Source organism: Manis pentadactyla, chromosome 14, assembly GCF_030020395.1.
Source record: "Manis pentadactyla isolate mManPen7 chromosome 14, mManPen7.hap1, whole genome shotgun sequence".
Classification (NCBI taxonomy): Eukaryota; Metazoa; Chordata; class Mammalia; order Pholidota; family Manidae; genus Manis; species Manis pentadactyla.
In genome coordinates this window covers 44,718,029-44,743,894 of record NC_080032.1, presented here as the reverse complement: position 1 = coordinate 44,743,894, position 25,866 = coordinate 44,718,029, and the positions used below count along the sequence as shown (strand labels likewise).

The window sequence follows — 25,866 nt, the reverse complement described above, 5'->3', positions numbered from 1 at the left end:
TTATTTCTAATGTGCATAATGTGCCCAGAGTTTTCAGAACACAACCAATAAAATACTACATCATATTCAAATTATTTGCTAGTATGACTGTTTGAACCATTACATAGCAAACTCTTTGAGGACAAAGAAAATGTTTTATTCATCTTTGTATCCACAGTGTTGACTACAGGTCTGGCACACAGTAGTAATACAATTAATCTTTGTCCCATGAAGGAAGGAGGGGGACGAGAAAGGGCTCAAACATTTTTTCTTGAACATTTACAATTTTTTTTCAGAAATCTCTCTAAACTTCAGTACTCTCTTCTTTTTCTTACTATGCAGAGTGAAATAAACATGCTTGTCAGACTTTTTTGGGTGACTGAAGGTCATAGCTTGGAATATTAATTATCACACTGTATTGTAATAATGACACCTTCCAGTGCTGTTCAGATGCTTAGGTTGATCTTTCCAAGAATTCATTACTGTGGGGCCTCTCTGTCTGGGGATACTTCTGATCTGCAGAAAGAATTAAAGGTTGACAAGGAAAACCAGTTACTAAGCACTTTAAACCAGTACCCTTTAATGCTGAGGACAGTCCTGGATAAAAGTGATGGGGCTGGCTCTGTGGCAGCTCAGATCTTCTTCTCCATAGTCCTTAGGATTCAGAGATTTGTTCCTACTTTCAGATTTTAGAAAGGTAATTCATATTTAATTCCATTGTCTATGTCTCATAAAATTTCCCCTTTTAAGTACACTGAAGTTGCAAATTTTCAAAGTGACCTTAAGATGCAAGTATAATTTTTGAAGTAATTAAAATGCTTATTTATGTAAAAACCAAAACATTACATAACTCAAGCTAAAAATTACACAAAGATAAAAATATATCATTTTGCAATGTTCAAAGAAAGGGAAGAAAGTAAAGTTCTGCATCCTAAGTGTTTTAACATGCTACAAATGTTTGTTTTGTAGATCAAGGTCCATTTCGAATATGCTACCATCAAAGCAGTTTCCAAAGTCCACAGTTGTCAGTTACAGAGGTCATGAGAAGTTATTCAGAGATTATTGTGCACTTAATTCCAACAGGAGGAACAAGCAGATGGTGCTTTGTTCAGAAGAGAAACTTGCACAATGAGCAACCCATTCATATATGATTCAGGCCTGAGGAACCCAGGTGGGCCCTCCAGGACTTACTGCTTGGTAAAGACATGTCTGTGTCAGTCCACACTCTAAAAACCTGCCAGAACTGTTTCCCAGTGTAGATGCTACACGAGAAATGTTGGGACCAGCATTCTGCCACTACTCTTAGCAGCACCACGATCCTGAAACATGCAAGAAACTTGAGCAAAGATGAGTCAGTAGTAATTTGTCCAGAGTCTGTGAAAAGCAGCAAAGAAAGAACTCTGAAAGAAATACAAGACTTGTGATGTTGAGCACTTGGAAAGAGGGCTGAATGTAGAATGCGATCAGATCACAACTCCTTTATGACCAATCCCCTGTCCCCGGCACCTGAACTCCCTCTCCAAATCTCAGAAACAGAGTATGGAGTGAAAAGATCACACATAAGGATTCAACTTTTGCTTCTAATACTTAGTATCTATGTGCTCTTGGGAAATTTACTGAATGATATCTGAGCCTCAGTTCTCCCAGGATTTACAGGAGGAGTAAGTGTGATACTGTGTATAATAAAGAGGTTCCATGCCTTGACATAATAAGCAAGTGCTCAGTCCATGTTCATTTTTGGTACATTAATTTAAAGCACATGGTGTACTTTTTTGCTTTACTTAGAAACAAATATTTAGGTATTTAAAGACCTATTCTTAGTTCCCTTATGATGCTCTAACAACTACTTTTTAAGTAAGAGATAGATATAAGCAAAATAGAATTACCATATAACTTAATAAATAACTTTGTGATTTATAGTTGTAGAATAAGCATATCAATTTGATTCTGACAAAGTCAAATTCTTTAAAGAAATCATAAAATACAAGTCTTCACTATTAAGTTTTTTGCAAAGGTACTTACTGATGTCTTTGGAGCTGTTCAAAACTTGTTTTCTCCACTTTTCTCTTTTAAAGAGGTTTGTTATATAGCATATTCTATTGCAACACACAGATGTTTTCTAGACTAATATTGCCAGGGCTGGCACTTCTGCAGGCACTGGCATTCTAGGGCTCAGTAAATGATAACTTCCCTTTTAGAGGAAGAAATAAAGTTAGTGATCAGACAGCAGTTCAGGAAAAAAGCACTTAGAGTAACAAACATCATCATAATTTCTTACTTCTTAGAAGCTAGTAATTAGCACAAACTTTTCATTGTCCAAGCAAGGTGTACTGATCCGTTCTAGTTCCCTATTCCTTCTGGCCCATGGGAGGATTATACTTCGCTCCTTGCAGTTGAGCAAGACCAAGAGACAGTTTCTGGCCCATGGGATTTGGCAGGTCAGAGTATTTAATTGCCAATTTGAAACCTTCCGTTTTCTTCTTCCTGCCATGGCAATCATGATACCACAAGATCAAAGCCACATAGATCACTAAGCCACCAACATGTAAGTCAGTAGCCCAGGAGAATCACCCAGATACACAGTGTATATGTGCAATGAAAAATAAACTTGCTGTATTAAATAACTGATATTTTTATGTCATTTGTAATGCAGTGTGATAGCCTATCCTGATTGCTAACAAAGATTAATGTTTGTCCTTCCACGAAAGGCTAGTTCCCAAAGCTATTTGGAGTTTATATGATGTTTTCGGAAAGAGAGTAAATAGTCTTAGGCAAACATTTTGCAGAATAAAGCATGCTGATGAAGAGTAAAGGAAAACTTTTGGGGGATATTTAAAACAAAGATGAGGTGAGGTCAAGAAATACACTTGGATGTAGGAAGAGAAGACATGATCAATAAACGTAACTTTTGGAGTAGGCTGTTCAGGGAGCGTAGGGAAGTGAGGAATTTGTGTCCCCAGTTAGTGTCAGGTTGCACCACCATAGGCCAACAACCAGGATGAAACCTTGGTCCTAATCTCACATCCCTCCTTCACTTAGATAACAGTGTTAACTCCAAGTTTAGTCTGTGCTACTCAGGGGTTCGTTTTTGAATGAACATGAAATATTTGCCTACATCACAACCAAGATTTCTTTGTTACCAGTGACTCTTTCTTGTTCTGTAGGTGCCTGTCTGGCTCAAACTTTTGATTGTCTGAATACACTGGTTATATACCATCCTGTTCCTGACCCTCTTCCTAGTTCCTGACTCACTGCTTTCCCTTGGTCCTCAAGAGAGTCCAGAGAGTTCCTCTGCTGCTCAGAACTGGTGGCTTCACACACAAATAAAAATGTTAAGAAATACCAGAGTAACAATAAACTTCACGAAATCTGAAATCGTTCAGATAAAATTTTCTTAATGTAGTAGACTATGTACATACTGCATGCACTGCTTTATATGGTCAGTAAAATAAGAGACATGAGTGATAACATGATGTTTATCCTATGCGGGTAATGCTATAGAAAAAGGAGTCGTCACATTATTATTACTCATGCAGTGCAGGCTTTATAGATCAGGAAGTTTAATTTCTGTGGGGATTGTGACAGAATTATAATTTGACATTTTCTAGCCTAAGAAGTATAAATTGGCCATTCCAATCTAGGGCGTGCAAAAAAGGTAACTGTGTTTTCTAAGCTGATCTCTCCAGTTACAGACTACTATTTCAAATGATGCTATAAAATATTCAACTCATGGTATAAAAAATTCAGCCTTGCCTTTTAAAGTGGTATCTCAGTGTCTTCTCATGTAAAACATTTTCTTTTGACCAATTATTCAGTCTATAAACACTGTTCCTCTCTAGGGTTCTCCCTCCGTTCATAATCAAGTTGGCATTTGAGTTCAGGGGAAACCGTTGCTCCTCTCGCTGTCCTTCCAGTGAGGTGTTTCACAGCTTGGCTGCTGGGCTGCAGGCCTTGTCCTCAGGATGTCCACTTGCTCAGGGGACAATCTGTGCCAGGCAGAGGTGTGCAGTTTTCTCTGCTCATATGAAGTCTGCACTTGGCTGACTTCTACTCACTCTTGAAGCCTCGTTAGTTTCAGTCCTGCGATCCTTAGCACTTCCAGGCTCTTCGGGGGACCTCAGAACTCTCAGCTGCTTTCTCTATGCTACCCTAGAGTGTGTGGGGCCTGTGAAAACTTCCTCTGGCTCGTGACCTGGGGAAACCTCCCTCAACTTCATTTCCCTTTCTGTTACTACTGTACCATGAGGGACATAGCACTTCATCCCAAACAGGACTTTCTGAAAGCCTTGTGGATTTTGCAGGCTGTTCCCTCAAAAGAAGCCAAGCACCAGCCTGAAGGTTTTAAAGGTTGCCCTTTAGCTTTTCTGCAGGTTTTATCTTGTTCCACCCCTCGTGTGAAAGCCAGCAAGAATGAAGGGAACGTGGTCCTTCCTCACTCCTTAGCATCATTCCCACTCCAAGCCTGGCTGCTGTGAATCTCTCTGTCTCGACCCTCCCTTGACCTGAAAGGGATGGAATTTACTTTGCCAAGGTGTCTGGAATCATTATTTGCACTATGATTATAATATGGTTAATTCTCTAAATCTGTTTTTTGTTTTGTAGAAACTCAGCTTTGGAAGTTCTCATAAAGCCTTTTAAACACTTAGAAGCCTGACTTATAACCTTTGGACTTAAAAAAACCTGCTTTCACACTCAAGCTGAGCTTCTCTGTTCTAGATGGTATCCCTAGCAATAAGCTTCAACCTCGTGGCGCTGGGGGTGGGGGTGGGTAAAGAGAGGGGAACAGCATGACTCAGAAGGAAAAGAGCACAGGATAATATTGAATAAGCTCCTGTATTATCCTCAGTTCCAATTGGCCATCAGAGATTTGTACCACCTGAAAGGAGAGAAGTTTCTGATCACAATCTTTTAGTACCCGACAGTGGCTCATATGTAGCTTAATTTTCTCCTTTGAGAAGTTTTCAGGAAATGAACCAAGGTTTCCAGTATATAAGAAAGGAAATAATAGTGTTTTCTATACAACTGTTCATGACTCCATGTGAGCAAAGTAAAAAGAAATACTGAAAACATGGAAAAGTTCCATACTTTTCTAGGGATGTGAATAAGATTTTATTGATGCTGAAGAAAGCACTAAATACAGTTTAGGGATAGTGGGTGTTTATACAGGAAAACATCTTATGAAATAATTGCAGTGCTTGACAGTCTTTAGTGAAATCACGAATGCTTTTGTATGCGTGTACACTTGGATAGCTAACACTTTACTAGCAGTCAAAACAAGCTCAGGTCTCAACTAGTGAACTGCTTGTAGATCTTTGACAGCTTAACATATTTCGCTGAAGGTTATGGCTTGGTAGCTGGGAAAATGTCATTTTCAACCTATGTGTGGTGATGTGATCTGGACCCAGTAGGTTATTTATGAATGAAAGGTACTAATCTTTACTATTTTAGGATATTAACAACTCAACTGAGGCATTTAACAATGTAGGACAAATTTTCACATAGCTGCATATTTTAATCAAAGGATATTCTTTTCCTGTGTCTAACAAAAGATTTAATTTTTGTAGAAACTTAACAGGCTGCCAGTTTTCTTTCACTATTAATTATTAGCTTTAAAAGAAACACATTGTTAGAAACTACCTTTTAAGGAAAAGGAAACCCAGAGTTAGTGAGGCTTAAAAATAACAAGGGAATAGAATGAGTTCAGCAGAACAACATATGAATCACACAGAGCTGCTTTCTGTTGGAGCGCCATGATCAATTAGGTCAGCAACGGCTGAAAACCTTTAGTTGCTGCTGGCTGGTGTTGGTGGGATGTTTTTCTTCTTCCTTCGTATTCTAATATCAGTTTGTCACTTTCCTATCCAAACAGTGCCTGAGGCTCTGCTAATCTTAAACACAGAATTGAAAAGAATGAAAGAAAACTATTTTGGTCATCAAAATAGGAATATCAGTATCTTGCTTTTACATTAATCAAATGTACAGCAGCAACTGCTCAGAAAAGATTGTGAAGAATATTTCACAAAGGTAATTTAAATGCTTAACATGACAAAACAACTTATCAATTTAGTGTTTTCTAACTTTGATGTCTGTAACTTTAATTTTTCAAATTTCAGTGACATTCTTCCCCCATTTTCTTCCATCAGTATTAATTTTGTGAGTAATTAGTGCTATTAAAATGGAATTCAAGTTCATTTTTAGTTACATAATAACAAATGCATTGGATTGTGATAATTATTGTCATCAAATTCTGAAGAATGGTTTACTTTTTTTAAAATCACACTCATTAAATGAGATGTAACAAAATGATAAAGGCAACAAAAATGTTATATTAAATCAATTGTACTGAGAGCTACTGAGCTCTGTGAAACATTGTCTTCATTAGCCTGTCTTAAATTCAAATAGCTAGTAGGAGTAATACTGCTTGCCGGAGGATGAACAGTTCACAGTCATCAAGAGTGTACCGACCTAACCATTTCCAGTGCATAGCTGTGTCATTCAATTTTCTATTTTCTACAACCACAGTTGTACTGTGCTTACAAGTTGCAATTTAAGTGCACTTTCAGGCAGGTGGTCTCCAAATTCAGACTAACTGCAGTTAGTTACTGTAGTCAGAGCAGAGCTAAACCTGTGCAAAGGCTGCACGTTGTACTGACAAACACCTGTTAAGGGCAAAACCATTCTCTGCTTCTAGGATCCCATGAGGATGTTTCTGCCATTCAAGACTGCAGATGGGTGGGGTCTACAGTTGAATTCAGAACAGTATGTATCTGAGGGACAAAAATGTCTCTGAGATTGGAAAAGGGAGAGTGAGCTGGCTGCCTCATTGTGAAATGACACCATTCAGAGGGAATGAAAATCACTGAACCTGATAAATAAAGCACTTATGTTTGAAGAAAAATAAATTGAACATAATAAATAACATAGTTAGAAATCCCTTAATCTGTAGATTGGTGATAAATCAGAACTGAAAAAAAAGCCTAAGAAAGTAGGTAACTTGAGTAATTAGCATAGTAAATCATTTGCCAATTTAAAGGTTGTTCACTTGAAAAATAGATTTGGTTGGTATTTCTGGTTTTTAAATCCATTTTTAAGTATAAAAATAATGCATGCTGTAAGCCTTTACTGGAAACTACTCAAGAGCCCATAAATGGATGAATCATGATGTATTCACACAGTGGAATACTACACAGCAATAGAAATGAATAAACTACAAATACACACATGGATGAATCTCAAAAACAATATTGAGCAAAAGAAGTCAGACGCAGTACATACTGTATAATTCCATTTGTGTATGATCCAAAGATAGTCAAAACTCACCAGCAGTGTTAGAAGTCTACATAGTGGCTATTAGGAGGTATTAGGAAGGTGTAACCAAAAGGGAGTCTGAGAAGGTGCTGGAAATATTCTTTTTTAAAACCTGGACACTGGTTATACAGGTGTGTTCACAGTAGGAGAATTCTTCAAACTGTACACTTATTTTTTTTATTGAACTATAATTGATATACAATATTATATTGGTTTCAGATGTACAGCATAGTGATTTGATGACTATGTACATTACTAAATGTTCACCACAGTAAGTGTAGTTTCCATCTGTCAACATACAAAGAAATTACAGTATTATTGGCTATATTCCCTGTGCTATATGTCCATCCCTGGGACTATTTTATCATTTGAAGTTTGTACCTCTTTATCCCCTTCACCTACTTTGCCCATCCCCTACACCACCTCCCCTTTGGCAATCACCAGTCAGTTCTGTGTTTATGAGTCTATTTCTGTTTTGTTTGCTTGTTTGTTTTAGATTCCACATATAAATGACATCATATGGTATTAGTCTTTCTCTGCCCTGCTTATTTCACTGTAGGTCCATCCATGTTGTGTCAAAAGTCAAGATTTTGTTTTTTTATATGGCAGAGTAATATTCCATTGTATTTATGTTTCACATCTTCTTTATCCATTCATCTGTCACTGGACACTTTGGTTGCTTCCATATCCTGGCTATTGTAAATAATACTATGATAAACATAGGAGTTTATATGTCTTTTTGAATTAATGATTTTGAGTTTTTTAAAGATAAATTCCCAGAAATGGAATTACTAGGTTGTATGGTATTTCTATTTTTAGTCAAACTATTTTACAAACACTTATGATTGTATGAATCATACTTCACAAAGTTTACTTCAGAAATAATATGTTCAGTTCAGATTTTTTTTAAATGGAATATATTACATAGTCTTGAATCTTTTTTTTTTCCATTTAGCGCTAAGAAAAACATTCTCATTTCATTGACTATGTTTTATTGATGGGAATGTTAATACCTTCATTACCTTGATTAAAGATATTTTGAAGATAAGGAAATATTCATTATATATGTATGCATTCACACACATACTAACGTGTAGAGTTGTAACATAGAAAACACAGTTAAAGACCCAATATTGAATAACTTTTTTATGCTTGTTAGACTACGAGGCTGAAGCTACCCCAGGCAAACACACCCCTTCTCCAGCGCAGTAAGGATGTGAGAAAAGTTCTCCAGAAGGAATGTTTCTCTTTCTAATTGTCCTGAAGTATCAGTTGTTTTAACTGTAAGGCCTGGGTTGATCTAGTTTTCCACAGTTAGAAGTAAGGGAAATAATATAAAAATTTATTATTGGCCTTAAAGCTTATTAAAGGATGCTTCCCTTCTCTTTTCTAGCAAATTTACCTCTTCAGCTCAGGCTGATGCCAAATGTAAATTTATGTTCTGTAATATTTCCAATGAAAATACATATAAATATGTATTCTCGGTGTCAGGAACAAGTCAGAAATTTTTAAATATACACATATGAATAAATAATAAAGTTGACTATAAATAAATACACTGGTGTACTACAAAATGCACTGCATTCTATTACTAGAGGCATGGCTTATGTAATATTAAAATTTAGTCTATGACCCTAGAATAGTTCACACGGTCTCACAGAGATTAAAGTAAATGTTTATAAAATAGTGAGGAACATTATACTTCTTGTGCTAAATAAACTACATAATCAAATCAGCTAAGACAAATACCCCATAATGCCTAAATTCCTTTTTCAATCTAGAGAGAAGTAAATAGTATTTACATCAACACCTTTCCCTTGTAATGTTTATTCTCTTACTATCCATTATTAGATTTGTTTTGTGGAACTATGAACCCATAATTACTTGTCCTTTGGTTTCTTTGTAATTTTTACATCATCTCATTGATTCCTTTTGGGAATTACAGCTGAGTGTTTACTTTTCCTATAAAGGAAAAATTGACCAGATCGTTTTGCAAATATCTCATCTGTGACTACACTGTTAAAATTATGAAGGCATTTTAGAAAATAAAAAATTGGGCAACGGAAGGAGGAAGTGAAAGGAAGGAGAGGGAAAACATGATTCAGAATATAGCTTGTGCACAGAGCGGCTGTGGGGGGCAAGGTCTTAAGTATAACCTTTAATTTCTGTTCACAGCTGTCATCTGATGTAGCTGATAAAATGTAGGCTTATACCTAACCTTTCTTATGCTTAAACGTTCAGTTTGTGGTCTTTTAGATATGTAAGGCGACAGCCACAATTGAGGGAAAAAAATACATGTGTGTTTTTGTAATAACTAAACCACCAGGGTTCGTAAGTCCAAAATGAGACTTAGAATGCCCTGCCAGTAGAGTCTCAACAGCGTGGCTTTAAGTAATTATACCTCACTTTCTCATCCATTCAATGGGAATAAGGTTAGAAACTAAGATTATAAAGGTCAGATGAGTTCATACATGTTGATTACCTAAAATAGTGTCTGGTCCACAGTAAGTACTCTATCGAAGTTCACCATTATTACTATAACTAACGTTATCACCAATATGATAATTTGTGGCTTCCCAATCTGGTCTCTGTGGCTGTAATCCTACCTCCAATACTTAATACTGAAGTGAGATGGAAAAATGGAGTTTTAGGCAGTTAGCAAGACTGATATTCACATGTGCAACGTAAAGCCTCTGACTCTGAACATACTCTTCTTGGAACCATGGTCTGGATTTCAAAATAACCACTCATAGTTTTCATGGATAAAGAGAATTTGACCGACTCGTATAGTCAGAAGGATTTTGAAAGTAGCTAAATAAAACTGCCCCCCACCCTGTGCTGAGGTTTCATTCCTAGTGGGGAAGAGGGGACATCTGTGATAGGAGAGAGTATGCATGAAGAAGTGTAGGAAATGAGGAAATAGAATAGGAGGGGAAAAGTGTAATGCCTGGATGGAAGGTAAACATGGCTTATACATCTGCCCTAAGGATCCCATTATCCTAATCATCCTTCTCGTGAGTTTCTGCCTCTGTTCTTAACAGGGTTAACAAACACATGCATTTTATCGCAGCTTTCCATCTTCTCTGTTTTGACTTATTTACAGACTTCATGAGGCAATTTATTCCAATACAGGCCAAGAAGGGTTTCCAGGACTAGAGATTGCATTTTGTTCTTGTTTTTTTTTTAATTCTCACATGTACGTACCTAATATCTTTCCCTCAAGAAACAACACTATTCCTTTGTCTTTTTCTCTGTTATAACATTTTAAAACATGTATTTTAGTGTAAAGAATGTCTATTTTAAGGAGGATTAGGTGTGTGTACTTCATAATGGCAACCTGTAATTATCAGTTGTTCAGATTTCATATTTATTTTTCGAAAGCATGACACAGGCACTTGCCATTGCTTCACATGATGGAATATGGTACATAGTAGGTGCAAATTATTCTTCCTCACTTTCCACAACCAGTTTCTAAATGCTCTGTATTTTAGCTAAAAATTTAATGTAAATAAATATTGGCAGTTTTAAACTATGAAAACCCAGTTACCAAATAGACAAAAATATAATGACTCTTTTCAGGAAGTTATTTAAAGAAGATTAATGACTCTTCAGAAATTCAGCACAATGTGTATATCCTTTATTCATTACAATTTTGAGGGAGAATTTGGAGCCTGCCACACCTAAGTTCATATAAGTTGCCTCTAATATGTTAAGTACACAACCTGGCAAACAGTTCAGTTTCTAGGTCCCAGCTTATCCACATGGTAAATGGAGGTTAACGACTGAAGTTCATGATATTATCCAAATATCTAGAGATTTTTAAATGCTTTCCTTTTTTCATCCTAACTCCTTCTATTCTGTTGTGTGATCGTTTTAGTGATCTTGCTCTCTTTGATGGCCCTCTCTGTATTTCTGATAGTTTAAAATCCTCAGCATAGCCTACAGCACCACCCTGCATGATCTAACTTCTACCAACCTGTGCAGCTTCCAAGCCTGCAGTATTCCTGGCCCTTCTCTGTGCTCCATCTCTTAGCCTTCTGGGAGTTTATCTTTTACACTCTGGGTCTTGCACATGTTGTTCCCACTACCTAAGAATGCTCCTCCCTGTTTCCCACGTTGTCTTGCTACCAACCCCTGAATGTCATTCAAGTCTCAATTCAGGTATTTCCTCTGTAGAGTTGCTCCTGAACTCCCAGAGTGGGTTAGACTGCCTTTTCAAATCATCCCAAAGCACTGGACATGCTCAGTGACACGTCATACTGAACACATTTGTAATTATTTCCTCAAACTCGGCTTTCCCAGCTAGATTAGAAACTTCTTAACGTAAGAGATTTTTCTCTATATCGCACACTGTTGTATTTACAGTGTCTAAACAGTGAACAGCACAGAAACAGAGCTCAAATGATACTGAATAAAATGCCTAAATAAATGAATAAATGAACCAAAAATATTGCCAAAAAATGTTAGGTAGATGTTGGAACCATATCATGTTTGATAACTACTGGCAGTACATAGTGACTAACCTTTGTACAATTGTAATGGATACACAGACTTTTGGATCCTTTCTGTTGCATTATATTACCTTACAGTATTGGAACTATCACTGTAAGGTAGTAAACAGCCCTATTCTTATCCAGCAAATGGAGAAAGGTTGAAATTGGTTTCAACAATGAATCTAGTGGCATTAAAATTTTTTTTAAGCCTAAAATCTGAACACATAATAAATCCTCTCGAGTTTTCCTCTTTCAAAGTTCATTATTAGATTTTGCTGACTATCCCGTATTTTAAATCCAGCTGCTTTGAGATATACAATGCCTCAGTTAGCCTGCTCTGTATACTTGCACAGTTTTACATTAAAGGTAATTTGTGTCAGCTTAAACACTGATACAAAGACCAACCTATTTAAATGAGATGGTGATTGGAAATTTTGAGGTGTTTACCAATGCCATTGACTTTGTATTCCCTGTTCAGTAGACTCTCTGACAGTTTTATCATCATGTGACTGAAGGAAATCATGACCAGGTACAAAGGGCCGTTAAATGTATTTTCCCATCAAAAGAATCTATCTACTCTGCAGGAATTTGGCAAAGATTGTAGCTTTTAGTTCTTGTAGATACTTATAAAATCAGAACCCCTTTTTATTTCTCAAGTGACATGTGAGAAGCATTACAGTTCATAGCAATTGCTCCTGCCCTACCTCTTTTTTCTCCTTCGTTTTTTACTTTTCCACTTTGGTAGTTATTTCCCCAATTCTTGGGTAATCTAAGCCAACATATTAGCAAACTAGTAATTTCAAAACTATAATGTGAAAGCTAAACAGTATCAATTGTTAAAGAGGTAAAAACATTTCTCACTTTTACTAATAAGTGAGAGTGAGACAGTCTCACTCAGGAGCACATGTACCCTAAGAGGGTGAACCCATCATGCTTTAATCTGATCACTGAGAATGATGGACAGTATTTCATATTTTGAGGCTCCTAGGAGGCCTATGCTACTCACTGTGTCACTAGGTTGTTGAGCAAAGAGGAGCTAAGTCCAACTGTACCTTTTTTCTTGTTTATAGTTATTATTGTGATTTTTTTAGTGAAACAGTTACTAAATTGGTTAATTTCACTAAATGGTAACTACACTGCATAGAATTTAAAATGTGTTAATATATAATCTGTTCTATAGAAGTAAGCAACTACATACTCATTTTTATTCCACCCATATGTAAAGCGAGTAAAAATAGTCAGCTTCAAGTGACAAAAGTATATCTTTATAGATATTTACTTTATAGATACTACTGGTCAAATACAAGTCAAAAGCAAGCCTAGTGGACTCTAAATACTTTTTAAAACCCTGAATGATTATTTAAAATTATAAAATATATGTGTGATCACTAAAACAAGTAAAATTAAACCTGGAGTTCTAGAAACATCAAATTGTTCTCAGTGGTTATCCTTCTTGAGTTTTTCACTTATGCTCTACATCTTCTATATTAAAAACTTTTATAATTAGAGACCTTATTTTTTAAACTATGATAAAATATATATATTATTTACTACCTAATCATTTTTAAGTGTACAATTCACTGGCATTAAATACATTCACATTTTTGTGCACCTATCACCACCTCTACAATTGTAATTTTTTAAATGGGCATTATTTTCTTAATAAAGTATCTAAAGTTTTATTCAGAACTAACCACATTTCGTATGTAACCCCACAATACTTAGAACAAAACTGACTTTGCTTCTATAAATGAAATAAAACCAAATTCCAACAGTGCTAAAAATACTTGAAGGGTTCATAAACAAAATCTAGCTTTAGTGTTTTTTGAAGGTTTATTTCAAATACAGGTGACTACCAAATGTAGGCATTTGTTTTTATAAAAAAAAAAATCAAATCTTCACTTAAAAGAATTCACCTTCCAAGTCAATGTTCTAAATAAAAATTATTAGCTAATCCACCTGGTTTTTAAAACAAAAATACTGTACATTCAAAATTAGTGATTTGTTAAAAATTTATCAAGCTTTTCTACTTTTTTCCCACTTCAAGTATTTAATTCATTTGCACCACACACACAAAAATACTATAAATTGTGGATATGATTTTTGGTCAATTTTTAAAACTGTAAGTCATAGACAAATGGATTATTTCATTTTTAGTAAACATACTGCTTTTCACAAAGCATTATGTGAAATCATATATACCCACAATGTTTGCTTTGTATTTTAGCTCTCAATGGTGAGCTTTATATCAAACCTATTCTTTTTTCTTTTTTTTTTATTTTGTTATCATTAATCTACAATTACATGAGCAACATTATGGTTACTAGACTCCCTCCATTATCAAGTCCCCACCACATACCCCATTACAGTCACTGTTCATCAGCATAGTAAGATGCTATAGAGTCACTACTTGTCTTCTCTGTGTTGTACAGTCTTCCCCGTGCCCCCCCATATTATGTGTGCTAATTGTAATGCCCCTTTTTCCCCCTTACTCCTCCCTTCCCACCCCTCCTCCCCAGTCCCTTTCCCTTTGGTAACTGTTAGTCCACTTTTGGGTTCTGTGAGTCTGCTGCTGTTTTGTTCCTTCAGTTTTTTCTTTGTTATATTCCACAGATGAGTGAAATGATTTGATACTTGTCTTTCTCTGCCTGGCTTATTTCACTGAGCATAAATACCCTCTAGTTCCATCCATGTTGTTGTAAATGGTAGGATTTGTTTTCTTCTTATGGCTGAATAATATTCCATTGTGTATATATACTACATCTTCTTTATCCATTCATCTACTGATGGACACTTAGGTTGCTTCCATTTCTTGGCTATTGTAAATAGTGCTGCAATAAACATAGGGGTGCATATGTCTTTTTGAAACTGGGCTCCTGCATTCTTAGGGTAAATTTCTAGGAGTGGAATTCCTGGGTCAAATGGTATTTCTATTTTGAGTTTTTTGAGGAACCTCCATACTGCTTTCCACAATGGTTGAAATTCCCACCAGCAGTGTAGGAGGGTTCCCCTTTCTCCACATCCTCACCAACATTTGTTGTTCCTTGTCTTTTGGATGTTGGCCATCCTAACTGGTGTGAGGTAATATCTCGTGGTTTTAATTTGCATTTCTCTGATGATTAGCTATGTGGAGCATCTTTTCATGTGCCTGTTGGCCATCTGAATTTCTTCTTTGGAGAAGTATATCAAACCTATTCTTAATGTTTGGGTACATTCTGTTAGCTAGTTTACCAATAAGCTGACCTGCAGGTTGGTGTACAAATTATATTTTAATATAATCCTCAAGTACAAAGTTTACAGAATTGAACTGGTCTCAGTTATTGATTTATATTTGAAATAGTTTGGGTTTTATAGCATTATTTAATAAATTGGCTTAAAATTCAGCATTTTCTTAGTCTGTGAGAGATTTTTTTTTTTTTTTTTTTTTTTTTTATTGAAGGGTAGTTGACACACAGTATTTCATTACATTAGTTTCAGGTGTAAAACACAGTGATTCAACATTTATATACATGATAATTCTAGGTACCAGCTATCACCATACCAAGTTGTTACAATATTTTGACTATATTCCTTATGCTATACATTACATCCCGGTTACTTATTTATTTTACAATTGAAAGTGTGTTTATATATATATATATACATATATATATATTTTTTTTGTGTGTGAGGGCATCTCTCATATTTATTGATCAAATAGTTGTTAACCACAATAAATTTCTGTATAGGGGTGTCAATACTCAATGCACAATCATTAATCCACCCCAAGCCTAATTTTCGTCAGTCTCCAATCTTCTGATGCATAACAAACAAATTCTTACATGGAGTACAAATTCTTACATAGTGAATAAGTTACATGGTTAACTGTGCAAGGGCAGTCATCACAGAAGCTTTCAGTTTTGTTCATGCATTATGAACTATACACAGTTCAAATATGAATATTCATTTGATTTTTAAACTTGATTTATATGTGGATACCACATTTCTCTATTATTATTATTTTTAATAAAATGCTGAAGTGGTAGGTAGATATGAGATAAAGGTAGAAAACAGAGTTTAGTGTTGTAAGAGAGCAAATGTAGATGATCAGGTGTGTGCCTGTAGACTATGTGTTAATCCGAGCTAGACGAGGGCAATAAACGTCCATGTATGCAGAAGATTTCTCTCAGAACATGAGGGGGGAGGTTCTAAGCCTCACCTCTGCTGCTCCCCATTTTCTCACCAGCTGGCCCCCTGCGACTGTGCCTGTCTTAGGTTGTTCCTCCCTTGAGGAATCTTACCCGTCTCTGGCTAACCAGTCATCTTCCGGGGCCATACAGGGAAATGTTAAGTTGGTAAGTGAGAGAGAAGCCTTATTGTTTGAAAAGGTTAGCTTTTTACTTCTTTGCATATTTATGCCCTGTGGCTTCTATGCCCAGCATTTGTCTTGAGGTGTCTTTACCACTTGGAAGAATTATGATACTCGGTAAATTCGACATGTGGCACGAGTTCTATTTAAAGGTTGTGATTAGGTAGGAAGAAGAAAAGCTATAGAAGTAGCAGGCAGAAGAAAACCTGGGAAGATTGATTATTTCTTTGACATATCTTCTTGTAGAGTAACTTCAGCATGGATAGGTTTTAAACTACTAATTAAATTGTGCACACACATTAACATAATAGGAATATAGTTACCTAACCAAAGCATACCTGTAATTACCAGCCATCTCCAGTGAAACCAAGAAAACCAGTTAGGCACCTTAGGCATTTGTGAAAACTTATCTATGATATGGTGGATATTGTCCGACTGAACTTAAACAGTCTGAGAGAATTCAGATAAACTAGAACAACCCATTCCTGGGGACTGTTCATATCCCATATGTTCTTTTAACGATAAATAGTCTGTGGTTGTAAGATTTTGGAGTGCTACAATTTGCACTTCTCCAAATTCTTGGTTGAGTTCCAACAGTATAGATCCAGTCCAATTTTTGTTTCACTGTATGCACAGGCCAGCTTAGATATCTCCTTCATCATTCCCATGGCAAGTCCAGGAACTGGTGGGATGAGTGCATCTACACCTGTGACAGTGCGTGGATCTTTGTTGGAGTTTTTTTTTTTTTTTGCTGATCATCTTCTGTCATGAGTCTTCCCGAGAGTGCTGATGTTGGAAGTTCTTTTTCATATCGTATCTTAGTTCATTTTCGGGGTAGCCAAATTAGGCTTTGATCCTCTGTATAAACACAAACAGACCCTTTGCCTTCACTTTTATATGCCCTTTATATCATTGTGTAGAACTCATTAGAGGTCACCACATAGGAACTGCTTTTTTTTTTTAATCATTAATCTACACTTACATGACGAATACTTTGTTAACTAGGCTCTCCCCTATACCAGGTCCCCCCTATATACTCCTTTACAGTCACTGTCCATCAGCGTAGCAAACTGTTGTAGAATCACTACTTGTCTTCTCTGTGTTGTACAGCCCTCCCCTTCCCCCCCCCGCTATGGATGCTAATCTTAATACCCTCTTTTTCTGCCCCCCCTTATCCCTCCCTACCCACCCATCCTCCCCAGTCCCTTTCCCTTTGGTACCTGTTAGTCCATTCTTGAGTTCTGTGATTCTGTTGCTGTTTTGTTCCTTCAGTTTTTCCTTTGTTCTTATATTCCACAGATGAGTGAAATCATTTGGTATTTCTCTTTCTCTGCTTGGCTTGTTTCACTGAGCATAATACCCTCCAGCTCCATCCATGTTGCTGCAAATGGTAGGATTTGCCCTTTTCTTATGGCTGAGTAGTATTCCATTGTGTATATGTACCACATCTTCTTTATCCATTCATCTATAGATGGACATTTAGGTTGCTTCCAATTCTTGGCTATTGTAAATAGTGCTGCGATAAACATAGGGGTACATTGGTCTTTCTCATACTTGATTGCTGCATTCTTAGGGTAAATTCCTAGGAGTGCAATTCCTGGGTCAAATGGTATGTCTGTTTTGAGCATTTTGATGTACCTCCATACTGCTTTCCACAATGGTTGAACAAGTTTACATTCCCACCAGCAGTGTAGGAGGGTTCCCCTTTCTCCACAGCCTCGCCAACATTTGTTGTTGTTTGTCTTTTGGATGGCAGCCATCCTTACTGGTGTGAGGTGATACCTCATTGTAGTTTTAATTTGCATTTCTCTGTGAGAGATTTTATGGGAATCCCATAAAAAAGGATACATGGTGAAGTACAATTCTTAAAAATGCTTTATGCTGTATCCCTTTCAAGGAACACTTACATGTTTTTACAAAGTCCAGTCGTAAACATATGTTTCAATTTAACTCCGTGTATCCCAACTTTTTGAAGATGGGATCACATTTGAGGTTGACATCTGCTAACACTCCCATGAAATGATGGGCTGTATTATTCTGTGGACCCAAAAAATGATACTGTAGTTTATGTTATTCCAGAAACCAACCAAAAAAAAACCCCTAATAGTTCCGTGATTTGGTCAAAATAAATAAGTCCTTCTCTGTCTTTATTTAAATCAATAGAAAGGAAGGGGAGAAATAGACTAGACCACTGAAAGCCAGAGGCAGTCTCCCCAGTTTGTTTTTCTTCTTAATTGATGGCAAAATGTTTCTCTCTTCAAACTTCAAGGATTCAACAAACCCTTAAAGAATTGTACTTGAGAACCACAAAGTGACCCATTGATTCGAAGTACCACGAAAGAGGAAGAAAAATGGCTGGGTAATCCATGCGGCTGGCAAACAGAATCTTGTGTTTGGGAATGGTATTCATTTGTGTACACATTTAACGTGGCAAGTTTGCTAGAGTTTTTAAGACCCAACAGCTTTGTTTTTCTCAAATTTGTACACAAATAGAAGTTCTGACTGTGTCGTAAATGTAAAGGTCTCTATAGAAAGGCAAAGAAAAGTCTTGCAAATTAGCTGAATTTTAGAAAGAAGAGACAGCTAATCTGGATAATTCACATCTCCTAGCGGATCTCCTGGCTTAATCACACAGCTAATTGCCTCATCCAGAGCCTGCCGCTGAATGTGCTCTACTCCAGAAAAATACATTAGCAGGGCTGTCTCTGGAGATTTCAAAAATATTAGCTCTGCTCAAAGAAGACAATAACATACATATTTGATTTTTAGTTAGCACAAAAATGTGCTAATACAGTTTATTGAAGGTTTGCCATTATTTTCTTGTTTGTATTATTAGAAATTTGTCCTTGTTTTAAAGTCATTCTGGATGGTTTAAAAGATACTTGAGAATCATCTCTTGAGTTACCATATTTTGTTTTGAGATTTCTTTTGGTCATTAAAAAAGGGTGAAATGAATATTTTGGTCTGTTTTTGTACACTGAAATCTTTTCCTGTAAGTAGGTACCACTGAAACTCAAGTGTAGGTTATCTATACTCCAGTAGCTCTGCCCCTCATTAGTGATGGAGGAAGAGGTACTGAGGGCTCAGAAGACATAGCAGGATAAAGAGAGTTCTTGAGAGCCTTCCTCATCACTTCAAAAAGCAAAAGCAATAAAAATAATCACTACAAAAACACTAGTAAGTTTTACTAGAATAAAAAAGAAGTCTCTCAAACCTATTTTTAAAAGAAAAATCACATACTGTTTTATTAACATAGCTTGTTACTAATGATTGTGCACATTTTAATTTAAGCTGTGGGTATGGCTAAAATGTTTCTTTTCTAAATAGTATGAAGAATCAAGTTAATGTTGATCTTTCTGAGTGGAAAAAATGCACCAGCAACTGAAACTTTTAATTTAATAAAGAATACAGTTGAAAGAACATGAGGTTTGAAGTCAGATGATCTCTCAGGTTCTTGTATCTGTGAGTTGTTATGAGTATTAAACGACATTACATACACACACACACACACACACACAAACTGTAAGCCTTTTGTAAACTGTAACCTGCCACCAACATGCTACTGCTTCTCCCATTACTATCAATAATAACACACAGGATTATAAATAGTTCCATATTATTTTAATACTGTCATTCACCACTCTGCTGTAATAAAAAAAATAATAAATGCTAGGAAAGCTTTATAGGGTCTTAATTTTTTCTTTTGGAGATGAAAAGAACTGAGTCAGGTGGGCAGTGCTGTGTTTTGGTGCCAGAAAACTTGAGATTCCCCTTCCCCATTCCTGATCTGGAATACCAGAATCTCTTTTTAGCCCTAATAACTCTCACAGTTATCTGCAAAATGAAAATATGAAAGGCTGGTCACTGAAATGTTCTGTATTTTTTTTCCTTGGGGTTTTAGCCTTCCAGTGGGACAGAGATAAATACAGTATTTGATGAAAATTACTAAGAGGTATTAGGTATGGGAGTTTAAACATATTTACACTGAAAAGGAACTTTTCCTTCAAAGCTCCGGAAGCCTCGGAACCTCGGCGTTGGTACCCCTCCAAGACCCCTTGAACCAATTTGAAAACTGCTGGTCTCAGAGAACTGTCCAGGGCAGCCTGGAATGGTAGCTCCTTCAGGTTAAGGCTGAAACTGATCTATTCAGTATTCAAGAACAGCACCAACACAGAGTTAACATTAACAGTAAGACCTGCAAGCGGGCATGGGGAAGAAAAAGGAATAAATCACCAGCATCACAGTTTTCCTAATCATTTTCACAAATCTCTACTTCAGAATAAATGATTTTATCACCTGGATAACGAAATGCATAGCCATGTTTTCCAAAACTAAAAGCATGTACACCTGTCATCGCTTCTGAAAAGTGCTACAGGAATCTATATATACGGTTTTTTCTAAAAGTATCAAAATGATTTCAAGCTTTAGTGAAATACATTTGGTTGGCACCTAGAAGTGGTCCCCTGGGTACCTAAATACTACCCTTTTCTTTAAGTAAAAACATTCCCTGATAGAGTTCCTAGACAGAGATACCCTACCTGCAAAAAACATTGGCTGCCAGGAAGCTCAAAGCTGTTTTGTGTGTAAATGCAGCCATTGTCCTTAGCCCAGTTTTCTATCACCATTGTTCTTCCCTTCATTACATAGATCTTGTTTAATTTTCTTTCTTTGAATAGTCTTAATACATACAGTTTTAAAATTTTAAGGTCATACAATTTTTAAGGTTTTTCAATGATTTATCTTTATTTTAATGACTGTCATGTATTCATTTCCTTTTCAGAAGTAACAGATATAATAAATAAGTTAGAACAGATATTTGGACAAAAGCAACCATAGCTTTCCTTTAGAATGACTGCTACTGGGAGGGACAGTTACTAAAAATTCCTGAAACACTAAAACTGAGCTTCAGATGAATGGAATCTGACCTTAGCATGTATTAATTCCAAACTACCGGGTAATCTTCAGCTACCTAAGAAGAATTATCAGACATTTTTCAAAGAAATTAAGGTCTTACAAGTCTGTTCTTCATTACCATTCTTTGCAGTCTTGATTTACAATAATTTATGTAGTAAATACTGTAAAACTGTTAGTAAATAAGGACAGCTGTAGGTAAAATTGTAACATTTCCAGAATATCTCTCCTGGCCTCAGTACATCTGCATATCAATAGGTGTTCAGAAGTGGAAAGAAGTATGGCTTTAGTTTATTTGCATCATTCCTCAGGGGTGGAGAGAAGTTCATCTCTGTATCAATGGGTAATTACCTGGGCAAGGAGGGGCTTATCTGTACCTGACAGGTGAGGGGAGGGCCGGTTTTGCCACAGCTGGAGCAGGAGAGAGAGAGATGGGCCGAACTGCAGTTTTGTAAGCAAAAAACGGGTTTTAAACTTTAATTCGCCCTTTGACTGATTTCAGTTTTTAGAGGTATTTTGCCCCGGGATTTCCTCTCCCCGGACTAACAACAGCTTACATAGTTTAAAAAACATTTCTCAATATTTGCCTACTTCTGTAATTATACTGTAATTATTTTTTATTGTTGACAGTAAAATATGTCATATTTCACAGGTGGCATTCTCACTGCCACTCTATTTTAAAATATTGGTGTTCAGGGGATATTTTGTATGCTAATTAGTATTGATTGTTCTCACACTTCTCTGGTCATAGTCAGAGAACCTTATTAATTTTAGGACATTAGAGGAGAAAATATACCACTTGAAAATCTTATAGCAGTGTGGTATGTAAAGCTAAAAATCTTTACAAATGCATTTACTGAAACATAAGCTAATCTTACAAATGTTAGAGGAATTTTGAAACTTTCCATAATACCTTAAAAATACTTGTAGTATTTCTTCATTTATTGAATAGCTACATGATAATACTCTAATACTAATGAAGTATTTCAGATTATTTTATATATTAAAGAAACATAATAGTTTGACATTATCAGCTCCCGTTCTGTTTATATGAATACTGAGCTAGATTTTTGAAAGGAAACGGACATACATTAAGAAGGCAAAGACCATCAGAGGTAGTAGATTATTTTCATTCATTGGTCATGATGTCTGTCTCTATATGTTATTTTATTGCCAGTATTAAATTGACTAATCAATGTGTGACATTCCCTTTCACCACTTTTCCTTTATGTCATTTTTTAACACTTAACAAAGCTATCTTTATTAGCTAGAAAACAAATCACTTCTTTCACGAAAGTTATTCAAGAGATACCAAATTGAATTGATCTCAGATGTTTTTTTATGCAGGTATTCTTTGATAGCTTCCTTTGAAAGCTCTCTTTATTTTAAACTGTGCTGCAGGATAAACAAGCAAATTTTCCACCTTTGGGATACCTAAATATTTGTCTGAACTTTGATTTTTTTTTAATTGAAAAGAATACACAAATTTTTAGTTTGCAGAACTGAACTTGTGGTATAAAATCCCTAAAAATACTGTTTGTAATTGAAAGAGATGTCTAATTCATGCTTTTCGGTTTCAAGTCCTCTCACAATATTAAAGTTTTCGTTTTGCAATTTCTAAACCAAAACTCCAAAGTTCTAGGCTTATTCCTTTACCAGAGTATGAACCAAAAAATGATTGAACAAATGAAAGAAAGGAAACAAACCTTTAGAAACAGTCACAGAATGTCACAATTCCCCATAGTCAACAGTTTAGAGATTCGTTTGACTTCATTTAAATCTAATTACTTCCAGGCGAGTAGTAGAATGGATCAGAATAAAATATAAAAGTTATAGAATACACCCAAGAACATATGGAAATTTGGTATATGAAAAAGGTGGGAAATCCTTAGTGAGTTATATTTTAAGGACATAAAACTGCAAAGAAATCTTGAGCTTTCTTCAGTAGTTTTATTGTTAGTAATAATACTAGTGTTGTGACTTTAAAAATTTTTAATGTTTATGTATAAAAGTGGATAAGCATGTAATTATAATCCAAGATATTCAGTGTAATAAAAAGTTAAAAATATAAAATGAAAAATTATGGGGAAAACCCTATAATGTCAAATTTGAATTGGTACAGTCAATATGAACTCATAATATTTCAAATTTTCCCAGCTCTGTTCCTAGAAAAGAGCCAGAAGCAAAGACATCCCAGTAGCAATAAGTGTACCTAGGGCCCAGGGCTTACACCCTAATTACTGTTCCCCACTAAAAGAAACCAGGATTCCTTGGAGAAATAGCTGATTCCAGATGGGGAGAAGGAAAGTATAAGGTCAGCCTAGGATAATCTTGTACCAAAGAACCAGGAACCCCCAGAGACAAACCCAATTGTGTGCTATATAGGAGCCCTAGTGTCTACATATGGGGTAATTTGGAATTAAAAGGTGCAATAACTAGAATTAAGAGTCAATCAATTAAGCATATTTGATTTAACATTGAGCAAACAAAAAATATCCATGAGTTTTGTAATACTGAGACAGAGTTGACCCCAAAATTTTTGCCAACCTTGGAGATTACTGTTTCACCAATTACTTATTTTGAAAATTGGTGTAAATTGGTAGGGGGTAGGTTTTAATCCTTAAAGAAAAGGTTGATGAGAGAAAGCTCTTTACATAAGAATACCCACTAATGTGGAGAACATGGTAGAGTAGAAACATCACCTTTTTTCAAGTACCATACCTATGTATGGTACAGATCTGGTGTTTTTATATATCTCTGAGATGACTTCTCTTCCTTCAGATCTCATGCCAGTGGATATAGTTTTCTAGTGCTTTCTTAAGGGACAGAGCTGCTCTTTGAGGTTCTCAACTTTATGCTGGAGTCTCATTTCAGTCTGTCCACCTCCTGCAGTCTGGCAGACACCACTTGTAGAAGTGTATCAAGACCTTACAAACCTCTCTCCAATAGCACCAGCCCCATGGGCTTGCCATATCTGGGGACTTCCTCCTGTGATCCTTTTGTGTCTTTTACTGAACACTTCCAGTCTTCATTTTATTCTGCTCTGTTGATTGAAGTCCCAGCAAGGCTTAGCCATACTTTGTGATTCCTGTAGGGGTCAGGTAGGTAGTGAAGGGAAGCACCTAGGTGTGAATAGTAGGGAGTGGCAGGGGTTGTAGTAGATTGGAGAGCACAGGCTCCATTAAAGTGCCACTGTGCAGCTCAACCAGTTGTTGCTGAATAGGTGCCCTGGTGTATTTTTTCCAGTTACTCTTGTTTTTTAAGAGAAGTTTATCTTAAACTTTTCATACATCTTCTTTGTGAGAAGCCTTCTGATGTTTAACTTTTGGTAACTCATGCAATTAAAAAATTTTTTTCACACTGATTAGACAGAATAAGATAGTCTGTGGACCAGAGCTGCCAAATTTTTATAGTTTTTATAAGCCAAGATTTTATTCATATTTCCAGTTCCAGATCCAGACAGGATCTGAAATATAAGGCCTTGATGAATATTAATAGAAGGCATTGTGTCTTGCATCTTCCACTTCTTTATAAACTTTAAAAAAATATATCAATTTTTGGTATAGCTTCCCTTTCTAGCTTTGTAACATATGTAAATTTATCATTTTTGTTCTTTCATGAAAATTACCTCATAGGTGTTAAAGGGGACTGGACAAGGTTCAAGGCATGCCAAATCTTATAATTTATAAGTTGATCTCAAACCGTAGGTCAGCATTGTTTGGGTTTGATCATTCAGTGAACTAAAAAATTCACATATTTCTCCATCTTTAATATGATATGACACCTTGGCAAATGTCTTGCAAATCTTAGTGTACTATGTCCTTAGAATTGCCTTAGCTGTTACCCTGATAACTCTATTAAAAAAAATTAGGATCTTTTAGTGTGACTTCTTTAAAAAAATATACCTGGATTTTGGTAATCATTGCTCCTTTTTCTAAGGATAGGCAAAACCCATCCTTTTGAAAACAAGCATTTTGCTTAATTTGCTGTCTGTTGACACCCTCGTTTCCTCCATAGTTCTTTAAATAGTACATTGGTGCCCATATAACTTTTTTCGGTTTTGTATGAATCATTTTCACCAGAATGCTTCCTCAACTACCATGACAAAGTCAGTGATCTGAAAACCAAAACGTTCTTAGCATAAACAAGTGGCTGTCAAGCCAGAGGCAGTTTCAGGTGGGCAGCTTGCGCAGGCATTGAGCAGCTTTGAGGACTCCCTGAGTACGTGGTTATCATGGGATCACTGTGAGATGAGGGAAAGTTGAACAACAGGACACAAAGTACAAGGTTCACCTACTTCTGGTTTTGAAGGAATGGCATTGGATATGTGGAAGTGTTTCACTGCTTTAAATGGTAGGCGTTTGGGCATCCTGCCTGTTCCTTTAAATAAGGTTGGGGTGGCCTGGATAGAGCTCGAGGATCTTGAAGGCCCAAGGAGACAAAGGTGAGAAACTTCACAGAAGCATCATGGAGTATGGGTCATGCATAGAAATTACCTATCTTGAATCATGCCAGGTATCCTTCTGATATAACATTATATGAAAGCCTACTAGGTTTTTGGCTGTAGGCGATGGAGTGTTCTGTGTGGAATACTCGAACCTGGCAGTCTATTTGTATCAGAATATAATCATGTAAAATTGATATTAGTTGTCAGTGCATACTTAAGAGTAAGTGGAACCGAAAACTGTCCTAAGAGTTACTAAATAGAAAGGACAAATATTGCTTGATTCCACTTATCCAAGGGGAGGGGGATGGATGAGTTCTGTTCAGTAGGTACAGAGTTTTTGTTTGAGATGATGAACAAGTTTTAGAAATAGTGGTGATGGT

General features: G+C 36.1%; 1 protein-coding gene and 1 pseudogene across 2 annotated transcripts in view; one reads left to right on the top strand and one right to left on the bottom strand.

The window, feature by feature from the left end:
• UBE2E2 (ubiquitin conjugating enzyme E2 E2) overlaps positions 1 to 25,866 on the top strand; it is a 341,224-nt gene that overhangs the window by 130,144 nt on the left and 185,214 nt on the right. The gene's annotated exons all lie outside the window — the stretch shown is intronic.
• The window catches only part of LOC118912733 (elongation factor 1-alpha 1-like), a 52,896-nt pseudogene that overhangs the window by 5,154 nt on the left and 21,876 nt on the right, over positions 1 to 25,866 (bottom strand).